Source organism: Filicampus tigris, chromosome 13, assembly GCF_054856515.1.
Source record: "Filicampus tigris isolate MCC_2025a chromosome 13, RoL_Ftig_1.0, whole genome shotgun sequence".
NCBI classification, from domain to species: Eukaryota; Metazoa; Chordata; class Actinopteri; order Syngnathiformes; family Syngnathidae; genus Filicampus; species Filicampus tigris.
This window is the reverse complement of record NC_141229.1, coordinates 13946793-13960951: the sequence shown is the minus strand read 5'-3', so window position 1 is coordinate 13960951 and position 14159 is coordinate 13946793.

Sequence of the window (14159 nt, the reverse complement as noted above, 5' to 3'; positions counted from 1 at the left end):
GTCCCTGAGTGTGCAGTCTCCCATCCTGCCTGCCTGCCTCCTGCCACACCTAGATCCTCCCACTCGCCTTCATGTTTGATTGATACTGACTTTCGATGCCATTTGGAGATTTGAATCCCGGCTGAGTTGCTATGGCAGGAGCTGCAGCCTTTGTCCAAGTTTGAGGCATGACAAGGACAAATAGTGAGAAATAAAGATGGCGGGAGGGTGCAGAGGCGAGTGTGGCCTCTGCATCTGATGTATTTTAAATGACTTTGACAGAGGAGTTTCAACAGTCTCGCTGGGCTGGTGCTAATCTGATGTGAGAGGATGCCACACTGAGGCTGATGGGACACACAGATAGAGGAAGGCTCAGAGGCATGGGGGAGAGAGAGAGAAAGAGAGAGAGAGAGAGAGAGAGTGATGCTCACTCAGCTGGTGAGAAAGCTGCCCTCTTCATCTTTTCATCTCTCCAGCTTCGGTCTTTCTCACTTTGCCGCTGCCTTCCTCTGCCAGTTATATCCATTTGCCAGCGAGCCCCAGCTCTCCCCTTTTCTCCTTTCCATCCCTATCTCTCCTTCTTTATCTTTCACACTTTGTATCAAGCTGCCTCTCAGTTCCCTCCATCTTTCTCCTTGTCAACCCCTACACTCGCCACCCTCCACCCCCACTCCCGTCCTCTGTCTTTCACAGACGATTTAAGAAGTCACAGCCTCTCCCTTCCATTTATGAAATTGCTCATGCTATTTCCTGCAACCCCCCTCCCAAAAAAATAAAAATAAAACTCTGTACCCAGCTGCCCCTCATACATCTTAGTGGATGGATGCATCTTCTCGCAGAGTAGTAAAAACAACACAAATCTTTAGGGTAATATTCTTAGACATCAAGACCGGCCCCTGACTCGACGACGCTGCCACAATAACACAGGGAGGTTTTTCTCATTCCTCACCCGTGGCCACTCTGAAAGTGGCGCATGCTGCCCCAATTTACCTTTGGCTGTAGCTTTTTTATGACATACCGCTCAAAGGCATCACCGTTCTAAGTGTTGTACTAGTGCTGCCGCAGTCACTTTCAAGGCTGTGAAATATGGTTAGCCCTGTAAATGAAATGCATTGCTTTCAAGGGTGCTTTCAAGGGTTCTGGCGTAGGCTGAGAGATATTAAAAAATGATTACAGGAAATACAGTGACACGTTTAGATACGAGTGACCCGACTTACGAGTTTTGACAGATGCAAGCGGTTTGGGCAATCGCTTTGTGTTGACTTGCAGCCGTAAACTCGAGATAGAGCACTCTATGGTGGCAACGATCTCAACTGAACTTACGTCACAGTAAGCAGCTTTTCAGCAAATAGTAAACTCTTCATCAAAAAATGGGCCTCAAGCTGTTTAATGCCACTACCAGATGACGTTTACTGTCAAATGAAACCTAAAATAGAGAATTACAAGTTGCGTATCTCAAACAACCAAACAACTTTCCCTTAGATAGGCCTTTGCTAGCGTAATGCTAATACATGATGAAAAGTGCCTTTAGATGTGCTACTGATTGGCATCGACAGTTGGGGTGTCTACCTCTTTAGGCAATGGATATTTGAGCACACACACACACACGCGCACGCACACGCAAAAACCTCATTAGTTTGGGCACTTGTTTGTCAAGATGTTACTATATTCTCCCACACATTTACAATTGTTTTCTTGCCAGGTAACCTTGTTTTATGAATTTATATTGCCCACAAAATCGATAAAAAATATGTTAAGTTCGAAAAGAACACTGCTTAAGGTAAGCTTTAGCTTTATGGAAACATGACTGTGCATTGACCAGCAAGCTATGGATGACTTTGAGAGGGAAAAGAGGAGATTATGCCATGAGCCACTGTGTCAAGGCTTCATCCATCCTGAGGTGAGACCAGTTCAGTTTTCCAGGCCATTTTCAGACAAGGAAGACTGTTTGAGCTCTCCACTCATGGCCTGGGTGATGAATGGCCTCCACTGCCAAGCAAAGAAAGGAAAAAGCGGGTCTGAGAGCTCTCCGAGGATCAATATGTACGCACAGTAGTACCTGTTTCGCATGTTAAAACCCCCAACCAGCACCAGCCGCTGTCCACTGCCTCCTGCAACACTGACGGACAAGCCTCTGGGAGCCAGTGGGCGGGAACTGATTCTGAGGACTTAAGCATGCATACGTGTGACGGTGAAGGTGCATACACATGGAGTGTGTCAGCAGTTTCCAGAGCAGCTTGCGTGTCGGAAAACTCAAGGTCGAATGGAACACTATACTGTACACCAGAGCTGGGCAGTCCGTCCCGACCGGATGCCCATTTTTGGGGCGGAGGGGACGGGGGTGACAAATTTTTTAAAAATGCGAGGGCGGGGGTTGCGGGGGTCGTAACGGGGCGGGGGCCGACACTGTTTATGAATATGGCCATATGGGTACCCAGGTCAAGGGGGGAGGGTCACGGTCGGACGGGCAAAAAAAAGGGTCAAGTGCCCAGCTCTGCTGTACACAGGCTGGCACAACTCTTGCCCAATCCCAATACCCACACTTGCGCCCTTGGGCCATACACTCGTGCGTTCCAGGTTTTACTTTACTACTACTTTACTGAAATTTTAATATAATTTGAATCAGCAAAATTGACAAAACAACAACCCATGCTGCCATGTTGGCTGACGCAGGGGCATAAGCCAATGACGTCACACCCAGTGTCTCAATTCAGCAATTTTTGGACACTTGTAACCTGTGCCCTCGAACCCTTTGTGCAATTCGACTACGTGTGCACTTCAGTGAAGTATTGGTGTTCGGATTGGGCCTCTGTCAGAAGTGAAGAATATCCTAATAACCAACCACAAGCTAAACTGCCCCCCTACCAGGCATGGTTTGTTATATTTGTGAAGTGAGCGGTCAGGATACAGTGCATAAGATGGTAGTCGGCATAGCACAGAACACTCGGGGCTCTATTTTCGTAGACAGCGCACGTAGAGTATGCTCGGCGTGAAAATAAGTGTGTCTTCATTTTCGTGCGGGGGAAAGTCTAGTTTACCGTGTTTGGGAATTAGGCAGCAGGGTGGGGCCAACGGGACCTGGGAGGGGGCAGCCACAGCGCCCACCTAGGTACATGTTTATCGGCTGATCAATAACAGATTAATGTGCATGTTGAAGAGGCATTCTGATGGGATAGTATACTTCGAGGTCCGTCCACCTCCCAAATATGAAAATGTATGACGGATGACAGCCTAAGTTGTAAAAGCACACTCCACATACCTTTCATTACGGTGATAAGGTCATCCGGCAAAACAATGGCCCGGAATTTTAATTCAGGGGTTAGTGCTCCGCACTCCTAAATCGGTGGCATGGGTTAGATCCCCAAATTGAATGGTCGTCGCCGATTAAAAATGCCAATAGTCACACATATCCGTGGCCGATAGTGAATGAATGTGAAGACTTAACCCGACCCCCGTTGACCACCGTTCATTCTGGGCGTTTTTATTTACATGCCCCCAGCGCACCTGATAATTTGTTGGCTGAAATTAGACTAATCTTTTGATCATCTAAAAACAGGTCTAAGTAGTGGCGCAGGCGCTGTAATGTGATTTTGGTGGATTTGATCCTGGTGCAGGCACATACATTCTCAGCTCTGCGGACATGTGTGGTGGATGTCATCATGTCATTTTTCATTCATAAACAAGAAAACAACATGCATCAAACCCTCTGAATCATTGTATAAACCAATAATATTGAATGTGTCATTATTATCCTCATCTTTGTTATATTTTCTAAACATACAATGCTAACTGGATTTTATCACTTGAAAAACTTTACCACAGTCTGCCTGTTTCACTTTCTCGAGATTACACAGAGGTGCAAATGCACGCTTTTATCTTCAGTCACATTGATTACTGCAATGCTCTTAAAGAACTATTAGAATTCAGCAGCCTGTCCACCGGCGAGGACCAGAAAGCGAGAGCATATTTCACACGTTTTAGAGGTCCTGCATTGGCTCCCTGCGTGTTTCAAAATTGATTTTAAGGTTCTTTAATTAATTTATCTCCCTGTCTTAGCCCTTCTTATCTAGGCGATCGTCTTTTTTCATATTCACACTTGAGGGCTCTCAGGTCCCAGAGTCTAAGACCCACGGTGAGGTGTTGTTCGAAGTCTATGGCCCTTGTCGGTAAAATAACCTGGAGGCCTTCAGGGCCGCAGGGAATGTTCATATTTGTAAAAGAAGGCTAACCTTTTGAGTTAAGCTTTTAACTGGCGATGACTCCATTGTTTTATGCTTAATATTTGTCTATAATTTTTGTATCCTTATTTAACCCTTATAGCAATTTATTTATTTGTAGGTTACCTGACTTTGATTGGATTTTTTTAACAGTGAACACATTTAATTTATTTTACATAAATTTATGTTCTTTATTGTTATAGTATGCGCTTCTATTAATTAATTTTATATAGTGCTTCTATATCATATTAGCTTGTGTAAATACTATGTTTTTTGTTATAGTTTAATTTTTTAAGTTTCAGTGGATGGATGGATGGATGGATGGATGGATGGATGGATGGATGGATGGATGGATGGATGGATGGATGGATGGATGGACGGATACATAGACATTCAATTTATACTTAATCCAATTGAGGTTAGCGCGGCCCCTTTGGAAAATTAGTTTCCACTCCTGGTGTAATAAAACATGAAGGTCATCTTCCTGGATCTGCATGACACTTGACCAAGTTTTTGTAGAAGTAATTCCTTTTTGTATATAACGAACTATCAGTCTGTGATGAAAGCACTCCATGCAATGAGGTAAACTTGTAATTTTCACAAGTGGCCAAGGTAACCTGACAGCAATCTATTTAGCTACTCTGCAATATTAAACATTTTTAGATGAGTCTTGAGATGGCGGGGATTGATTATTATGCCCCACATTCAATTTGAGTAAACATATTGTGTGATTCACTTTTTCATTTAATGAATGAATCAAAATGGGATGGGAGTGCAGCAGGTGGAGGTAGATGAAATGTGAACCGAGGAAACAACAAGCTGTGAGCGGCTAATAGCAAAGAGAGGAATTACGGTCCAATTGCTCAATCTTATTGTGGCCCTAATGCTGCGGAGGCCTCTTGCTGCCTGGTAGCCCCCCCTGTGTGATTTGATTCCATTTGGAGAGCCCCATTTTCCTCTTGATCTCACACATTAAGGATGTTGCTATTCAACAGCCCAGGAAAGACAGTCAGGGAAACGGACGGTAAAAAGTTGCTGAGGCGAGGCAGGTCAATGTTTTATAGCCTTGGCATTGTACAGGTAAATCTGCTAGCCTGTACTTACCTGTAATAATGAGATCATGATGAACACACTCCGGTTCCTCATTCCTAAATGCCACCCGTATCTGCATGTGTGTGGATGCATGTGTGACCTGCTGAGGATGGGACTTCAGTTATGGAGCTTGTCTGCCCAGAGCTCATCCAGCCAATTATCCCTCTTAATTATCTATTGACCAGATGGAATTAATGTTTTTGGAGAGCTGATTGGATGATCAGGAATGTTGGCTACAATTATTCTCCTTGGATGAGCTTGTTCTTCAATCCAATCTGGCCTCCTTATTTGGGTCATCTGTTGTCAGCTACATAGTCTATTCACACTGATGGTTCCTTTGGTTTCAATGTTTTTAAACATTCATTCATTATATCTACCGTTTATCCTCTCAAGGGTCGCGGGCGTGCTGGAGCCCATCCCAACTGTCTTTGGGCAGTAGGCGGGGGACACCCTGAATTGGTTGCCAGCCAATCGCAGGGCGCACAGAGACAAACATCTGCACTCACAATCACACCTAGTGGCAATTTAGAGTGTCCAATAAAGTTACCATGCATGTTTTTGGAATGTGGGACGAAACCGGAGTACCCGGAGGAAACCCAGCCAGGCACAGAAAGAACATGCAAACTTCACACAGGGAAGCCGGAGCCGGGATAGAACCCACGACCTCTGAACTGTGAGGCGGACGTGCTAACCAGTCGACCACCGTGCCGCCCTGTTTTTAAACATCAAAATGTTATTTCAGTAAGAAGCTAAAAAGCAACCATCCCAATGTTTTCAAGCGGTCCATGGACAGCCTTTTCTATTTTGCTCCCTTCATTAACCTCCACATTTATAAACAGGTAAATACAGTATTTCTTAAAGTGGAATTTAACCAAAATTTTCCAGAATATGTTCTATGCAGGCCCACTAGTCTAAACACGGCATTCTGATTAATTTTGCGTTTGTGGAATATGAGGAAGCCACCTGTTTTTAGCTAGCTCAGTGGGTGGCCATTTTGTCACTTCTGTTGGCAGAAGATGACATCGAAGTTGCTCAGGGCTCAGATAACGACCAATCATGGCTCAGCTTTAGAAAACAGGTGAGCCGTGATTGGTCGTGAGCCCTAAGCAACTTGACAGAAGTGACAACATGGCCGCTCTCTGTGATGGCTAAAAGTGGGTGCATTTTTCTGCTTAATTTATATTCCACAGATCATTAATCAGAATGCTGTATGTCAACTAGTGGGCCTGCATAGAACATATCCTGGAAAAAATATGTTTGGGTTGACTTCTTCTTTAAGGAGCTTGATATCCAAATCAGGCTTCTTCTGAACAAAGAACATCCCACTTGCAAACAAAGAACCCTGCCGCATTAATTTCTGCCCCCTCTTGCTTCTTGAATTAACAGCCCATTTTCTTAACTCACTTGGAGAGCAAGCTGGCATAAAACCAGGAAGGCAGCAAGAACAAGAGAGCACGAAAGAGGAGTGACACTTGATTGTGCCTCCACTAATTAAACCCTACCTGACCCCAGTGTTAGGACATCATTAGTTCTCCCTCATAATCATCACACGGCAGCAATTACATTCTGTTTAGTCCCATTTGTGATTTCCCTGAACAATTAAAGACAGATCGGGGGCAAAAAGACTGAAGCTAAGTAAAGCAAAAGTATTTTTAAAATGCATGATTCCATTTTATAACATGACACAGTCACCTCCAAAGTGGTACTATTTGTAGTTCACCCAAAATTGTCTGGAAAAATATGCTCCAAACAAAAACTTGAAGCTCAAACAGCACGCTGTCACGTGAAAGGTCAACAAACCTGCTCTTCTTTAATTTCAACTCATAGAAGCTGGCCAACGAATGGATTATATTCTGATATGTTTACAACCAAATTTAAATATCAAAATGAGAAACGGTTTTAAAACATAGCAGACAAAATCACAAAATATAGGATAAAATAAAGTCGACTATTCACAGGGGGCAGGGACCAGGGCGGGCTGGAAATAGCGAAAATGTGCGTCTAATTGATGCCAATTGATATGCATTGGAGGAAAACAATATTTTTTCAAAAACTCCAAAAATTCTTTTAAAAAGTGCTCATAAATATTCAAGAAATGTCTTCCACAAAAAATGTGGGGTGTAGTGGGAAAGAAATCCCACAAAAAAATTGGGGGGACTATATTATCAAAGTATTAAAAAATATATTTCAAAAAATAGAAAATTGAAAATAAATCAGTGAATATGTTAATCCATGGGTGCCGAATAGCAAGTATGCAAGGTCGACTGTACAACACACACCCTACTTTTTGCTTTGCTGAAATTAACCTGTTTTGAGGGGTGTCAGTCCTGACGCATGCAAATGAGCCATTGCTCACCCCGCCCCCTATATTGCAAGGCCAATAGTGAGTACAGCTTTGGTTACCATGCCGAGGATAAGCCTAGGGGCAGAGCTAGTGGCTACTTGTTTATCAATGAGTCTTAAAATGTCAAGTACAAACTGAACTGTGATGAACCCCCATAAGGTCAGGAAAAGCAATGGCTGTAATTTCATTCGTAGAGAAGCCACTGAATTACACTTGTCAATTAATGTGCAGATCCATGAATGCGGCAGGCATTCCAGAGACCACAACTATTCGCATACACCCAATTAAAATGTCAACTTTCCATAATATTTCCATTTAAGAATCAATTTTACTTAAAGATTTTATCACAATTGGATATTTTGAGCCTTGATCAAATTATTTAACCAAAATACCCTTAGAAAATTAGAATTTGCAAGTTCACCAGGATCATGGAAAAGTTTGGGATGGACTTTGGAGCTCCCACTGTATTCTATGATCATTATTCCTTCCTTCCTTCCTTCCTTCCATTTTCTGAACCGCTACATTAAAGTCGCAGGTGTGCACAGGTGGTCACAGCCTATCCTAGGTGACTTTGGGTGAGAGGCAGTGTACACCCTGGATTAGTCGCTAGCCAATCAGATGGCACCTATTGACAAACAAGCATTCATACACCACCTGCCAAAATTGTGAAAAATGTTTCCCATTTGCTTTAAATGCTAAAACAGGAAAGAATATGACAACCAAGAAAACTCCCATGGTTACACCGATGGGTTTCCTGCAGAAGTATAATTTTGGCAGAAGAAAAAAGAGGAGCTAAAAATAATCTCACTCAGAGCACTGAAGTGCAGCAACGTCCTTTCTCTTGACTTGTAGAAAGTACACTTAATAGAACCACATACACATCAAAGCAGTATGGAGCCATGAAGGAAAATGTACACTTCAACAAAAGTGCACCAGGGAAGACTAGAGTGCTTTCTGTGTGACAGGAGTGTTGTGCGAGGGTGACTCTCTCTGGTCTCTCTCTCTCTCTCTGTCAAACACAATAAAAGACCTTTGAAATATCAAGGGACTTTTTCCAACCAGTTCCTCTCATGTGTTGACCCTTACTAAAACTGATAACAACAGTAGCGCTGCTAAGGCCATTCACTTTCTGTCCAGAACAGCATTGAACATTCATTTCTATCTGTGAACTGTAGTGTATTTAAATTGACTATACAAATACAGGTGTGTATTTAGAGAACATTTACAACGCAGAAGTAAACCCAAGAGAAGACGACAGACAGATCAAATGAAATATTTTTGTGTGGTTGTTGTTAAGTGCTAGTGATTGGTTGCGTTACAGTTGGTTATCATTGGTTGAGTGTAGCAAAGGAGGCTTGTTTCACCATGACAGCGCACCTGGCTCACAATGCCCTGAGCATCTGACAGTTCCTGGCAGAGAAGCGCATTCCAGTGCTGGATGGACAACCACAAAGCAAATTCACCACAATAATCCCTCCCCTGCTCACTAACAGATTTTGTATGGTAAATCCTGGATTTCTACCGCTCCCCTCCCACCTCAAGCAAACATGGCTTGTCCGTTTCTTCGTGATCACATCGATATCAAGGCACAACCATACACAACTAAATCTAAAGTGATCCATTTCTAGTCAAACAGCATTTATTTTCATCAAACTCAGTCATTTCATAATTATCTCATTTAATTGAATGTATTTTTTTATCCATCCATCCATTATCTGTACCGCTTATCCTCTCAAAGGTCGCGGGGCGTGCTGGAGCCTATCCCAGCTGTCTTTGGGCAGTAGGCGGGGGACACCCTGAATTGGTTGCCAGCCAATCGCAGGGCACACAGAGACAAACATCCGCACTCACAATCACACCTAGGGGCAATTTAGAGTGTCCAATCAACTTACCATGCATGTTTTTGGAATGTGGGAGGAAACCGGAGTACCCGGAAAAAACCCACGCAGGCACGGGGAGAACATGCAAACTCCACACAGGGAGGCCGGAGCCGGGATCGAACCCACGACCTCTGAACTATGAGGTGGACGTGCTAACTAGTCGACCACCGTGCCGGAATGAAATATTTGATTCGTAAAAGTTTTTTCGTTTTTTATACATTTCTGAAATAATTATTGAATTGCTTTATTGTTCATAAAATGCTATAAAATAGCAAATTATTATTTTATTATTACAGTAATTTACTTTAATATCCACATAAAGTATTTTTCTTTCTTTTTTTTTTTTACTATTTATTTATCCTATATACTTTGTATATTCCTATAGTCCTATCCTATACTCCTTGGCAGAAGAACATTTCAACTAAGCCGGTTTACAAAAAGTAAGCCTCAACTTTTAAAGAGATCAATAACTGCCATGTTTCAAAAGTTTTGCTTGATGAGCGTCATGAATTCTATCTTAATGCCTTCACCACGCTGGCACACAAAAAGCTGTTCAATAAAATGAGATTCCTTTAGAAATTGCAATTACCTTCTGAGGAAATTAATCATGCAAAAAGGAACAACGTGATAAGAACTGTTAACAGGTTATTACAACATGGCGTGTTCAGCGTGGCTAAAAGCTTGCCTCAATCAGGAGGGAACAAAGTGCATTCTGGAGCCTGATTTCACATTAAGGCAATTTAAAATATTCTAGATCTCCTAATTTCGTGGTCCGACTTCTGTGTAACTTAATTTGACAAGATTAATTATACAATTAAACCCAAACTTCTCTCAATTATGTGGAGCAATGCAGTCCGCCTGCTCAGGCCGACCCTTCACCTTTGCTGAGGAAAGGTACCTGATAAGCATAATTTCATCAAGAGAAGAAGAAATTGCTGCCTATTTTGTGACTGGGCTCAACTTGGCACATTAGTGCACTTAATTGCTAGCAGACTTCGCGACTGTGCCCTTGACATGGAAAGGCAAAATGTTATGGCCATTCACTCACACATTAGTGAGACTGCGGCAGCTCTTTGCTGATTGACGGGACAACTGACTGAACCAAAAGACTTAATTGTGTGTCAATTGTTTCTGGAATTACAAGTGGCAGGCTTGCCAGTCCTGCCTGGCCGATTCCTCACATGTAAGCAGGACTTAATGACATAATATGCCGTTAAGGTGCTGTAGCAGGAGGACTACGGCATCTTCCAAATGTGGGATTAGACTGGGTGGAGGGGCTTACCCAATGTCACCCAAGTGATGTTCATGTTCTTCTTGCACCTTCTTGCGCATGTTCCCGGACAGTTTTAAAAATATCGATCTTTGTATAAATATCTATCGGTCAACACGATTTACTGTACTTCCACACGCATAACAGTTTTTTTTTTTTTCTATTTCCCTATTTCCCCCTGAAAATAGATTTGGCAGCTTTCAGGTGCATTTATGGCCAATTAGAATCCTGAAGCTGCCTTGGTCTCATTTTTGCGCTGTGGATGCTATGGATGATTTAGAGCAGGGGTCTTAAAGTCAATTTATGTGGAATCCATTGGAGATAGAGTCGGGGTGTGTCTGGGCTGCATTAAACATAGAGGGGTTCAAGTATAAAAAAAAAAAAAACTCATAATTTATACAATTTTCTCAATCTTTATTAATAACAGTTTAAAACATAAACAACCTGTTCCTCTCTCTCATCTCTGGTACCTTGCATCCTCCTTAGCCTGTCTAGATGAGTTGGATTTCTTGAGCAGCGCCGCATCTTTCTCCGTGCATTCAAGACATGTTGGGGTGCCCTTGTGCTCAATAAGAAAAATATTCTGGCACCTGTTTTTCTTGAAATTGTCTGTCCTCGTCACCAACCTTTCTCTTCAAGGCAGGTTTTGAAAAACACATGACTCGGACTGGGTGACGGGCTATCTTTTCCTTTCCACTTGGTGTCACATCAGAATGACTTCAGAATGATTTCACCGAAAGCTGTCATGAGCTTGAGCTATGGTAGTCCATAACTGATTAAAACAAACAAACACACAAAAATGTGCAGTGCAATGACATGGCAAAAAAGGTGGGGGCCACAATAAACATTGATGCCAATTAGGGGGCCACAATGGCCCCTGGACCTCTGATTTAGAGTCTTCAAGTAACCTAAGAAGTATGCAAGGCCAGAGAAAACATGCAAACTCCACACAGAGATCTTCCTACTGCAATTCAAACCTGGATCTCACAAATTTACAATAATCCAAGTATGATTTGAAAAGAATAGCAAGATTTGAGTCAGTTTTTCAAAAAAATTGTTGTTGGATAGTAACACAAAAAAATGCACGTTAACGGCAAGCTCATTTTAGACGGGCTAGTCACACGGACTACTGAAGTGGATTTTGGGGTCTGCTGTATACAATTGTATTAGTCAATTAACATGTTAATTTGATGTGACCCAGATGAGATATGAGTGTGTACACCAAAAAAAGTGTCCGTGATTGACGCTAGAGACGCTAACGGCAGAAGCTTTTTAAGGATCATTAGCTGGTTAATTTACAATTCGAACCCGCAGTGGACACGGTTCAAAATGCGCCACTAGTACTTTACTACTTAACCAACTGCATGTGCTTACTTCCATTGCGAGCCCCGGGGGTTGGTTTTGTCGTATTGTATAATTACTTGGGTCCAACAGACGGCCAGAAGTCGCATTCAACAAGTTATTTATTTTCCACACTTCCCTTCGTTCACGCCACGGCCTTCAAAATAAAAGCATACCAGCAAACCGCTATACACAGCAGGTTTGCTACGGCGTATTTTCGGAAGTAGAAGACGCCAGAAGAAGTAAATGAACTCCACTTTGATGTGGCAGCGTCATACTTGAGTGCTGCGCACAGCTTAATATATTCCCGGACACAAGTTGTTTTGAAACAGTTACGTTCCAAGTAGGGCGCGTCGCTTCAAAAAGACAGCGACAACAATGGATATCGTACCTGCTACAACCATAAAGGGACCGAGATGACTAGACTATGCACTTAATTTTGTTGCCAAACTAGTTTGCTTTTGCAGCAGCAACGAGCTGCGTGCTGAATCCTCTCTCTCTTCCTCTCCGTGTGGGAAACTGTATGTCATCGCAACATGTGACATAATGGACCGATCGGAGCAACAATTCCTGATGGGTGCGTGGCATGTGTTGCAGACCTGTCGCCAACAGCACAATGCGTCGGTCACGTGAATCAATGCGGCAGTTGTCGCTCGCGCCGACGTGGGAGTAGAAAGAAGCCTAAAAAGAAGCCTTTCACTGAGTAGGCTGAGATGAATTTGGCCGCCTCGTGACCACGTCAAACGCATGAGGGCAGATTAGTGGGCCGGACTAAAATCCACTTCCGGCTATGCTTAGTCCAGCCATTGTTAAAAATTTGTCACCCAAGGAAAAATGGGCATCCGGCCAGGGACGAACTGCCCAATTCTGTGTAAATCCATCATTGGTGTTACCTTCCAGTGACCCATTGAAAGTGAAAATGACCATTCCAAAGGGCTTATCCTACTAACACTAACCTGTAAATGAGTTCCATTCTCAGAGAGAGCATCAGAGAGAGAGAGAAAATACTCATGAGGGACAAATGTACAACCTATTTCAAAGATGTTCAAAATCTCTGTCTCTGCCTTAGCTCTTTTTCAATTCCGCTCTGCCATCAGTTTATTCACCCTCTACTTAAAAAGAAGCAGAAGGGGAAATGGTCACCTTGACCTTATTCTGTCCAGTAGCAGGTCACAGAAGATGAAATGCAACCTCATAGGTAAAAGGCAACTATTTTCCTCTCTGTATTCTGAGAACCAAGTCACATAGTCCCATGGATGCATCCGAAACCCGAAGAACTCACTGCATAGTCCCTATCTACCGTACCTCCCTACCTACATACTACCCACATTATGTGCTCTATATTTGTGCCCAATGCAAGTATGGCTTTGATTCGCAGCCAATGGAAGCAGTTCCTCTCATTCCCTTGAAAATCAGTGTGTGAGAGGCACACAGACCTTGACGTGGCCGATGCATAATGTCAAAGCACGTAAAGTACGTTTATGAGGAACTGCAACCAGACCTCCACGGGTGGATGATGTTAAGTTGGCCAGGGCGATCACAGATCACTACTGTGAGCAATTGGAGACTGCCTTGTACCCCAATAGTACACTCTAAAACCATCTGGGTTAAAAATAACACCATTTTGTGTCAAAAATCCTAAACACGCTATGCGAGGCTTGCACCGGCATGAAAGTCGAGGTGCACCAGTTTTTACGCTTGGGCACACCAGCGCTGCCCACGAATATAGTGCCCTCTATGGAATTGTTTGCGGGCAGCTCAGCATCCTAATGGTAAGCATGTCTCCCTGACACTTCAGAGGTTCCTTGTTTCAGGTTTGCATGTTCTCACCATGCTTGTGTGTGCTTTTTCCTGCCCTACTGCAAAAAACATGTGTTGGCTCAATTTATGTGAATGGTTGTTTATCTATATGTGCTCTTCAATAGGCTGGTGACCAATCCAGCATGGACCCTGCCTCATAAAGTCACGTGTGACTGGCTTCAACTCAGCCGCAACTCTGTTGACTACAAGCACTATGAAAATGGATAATTGTGTGC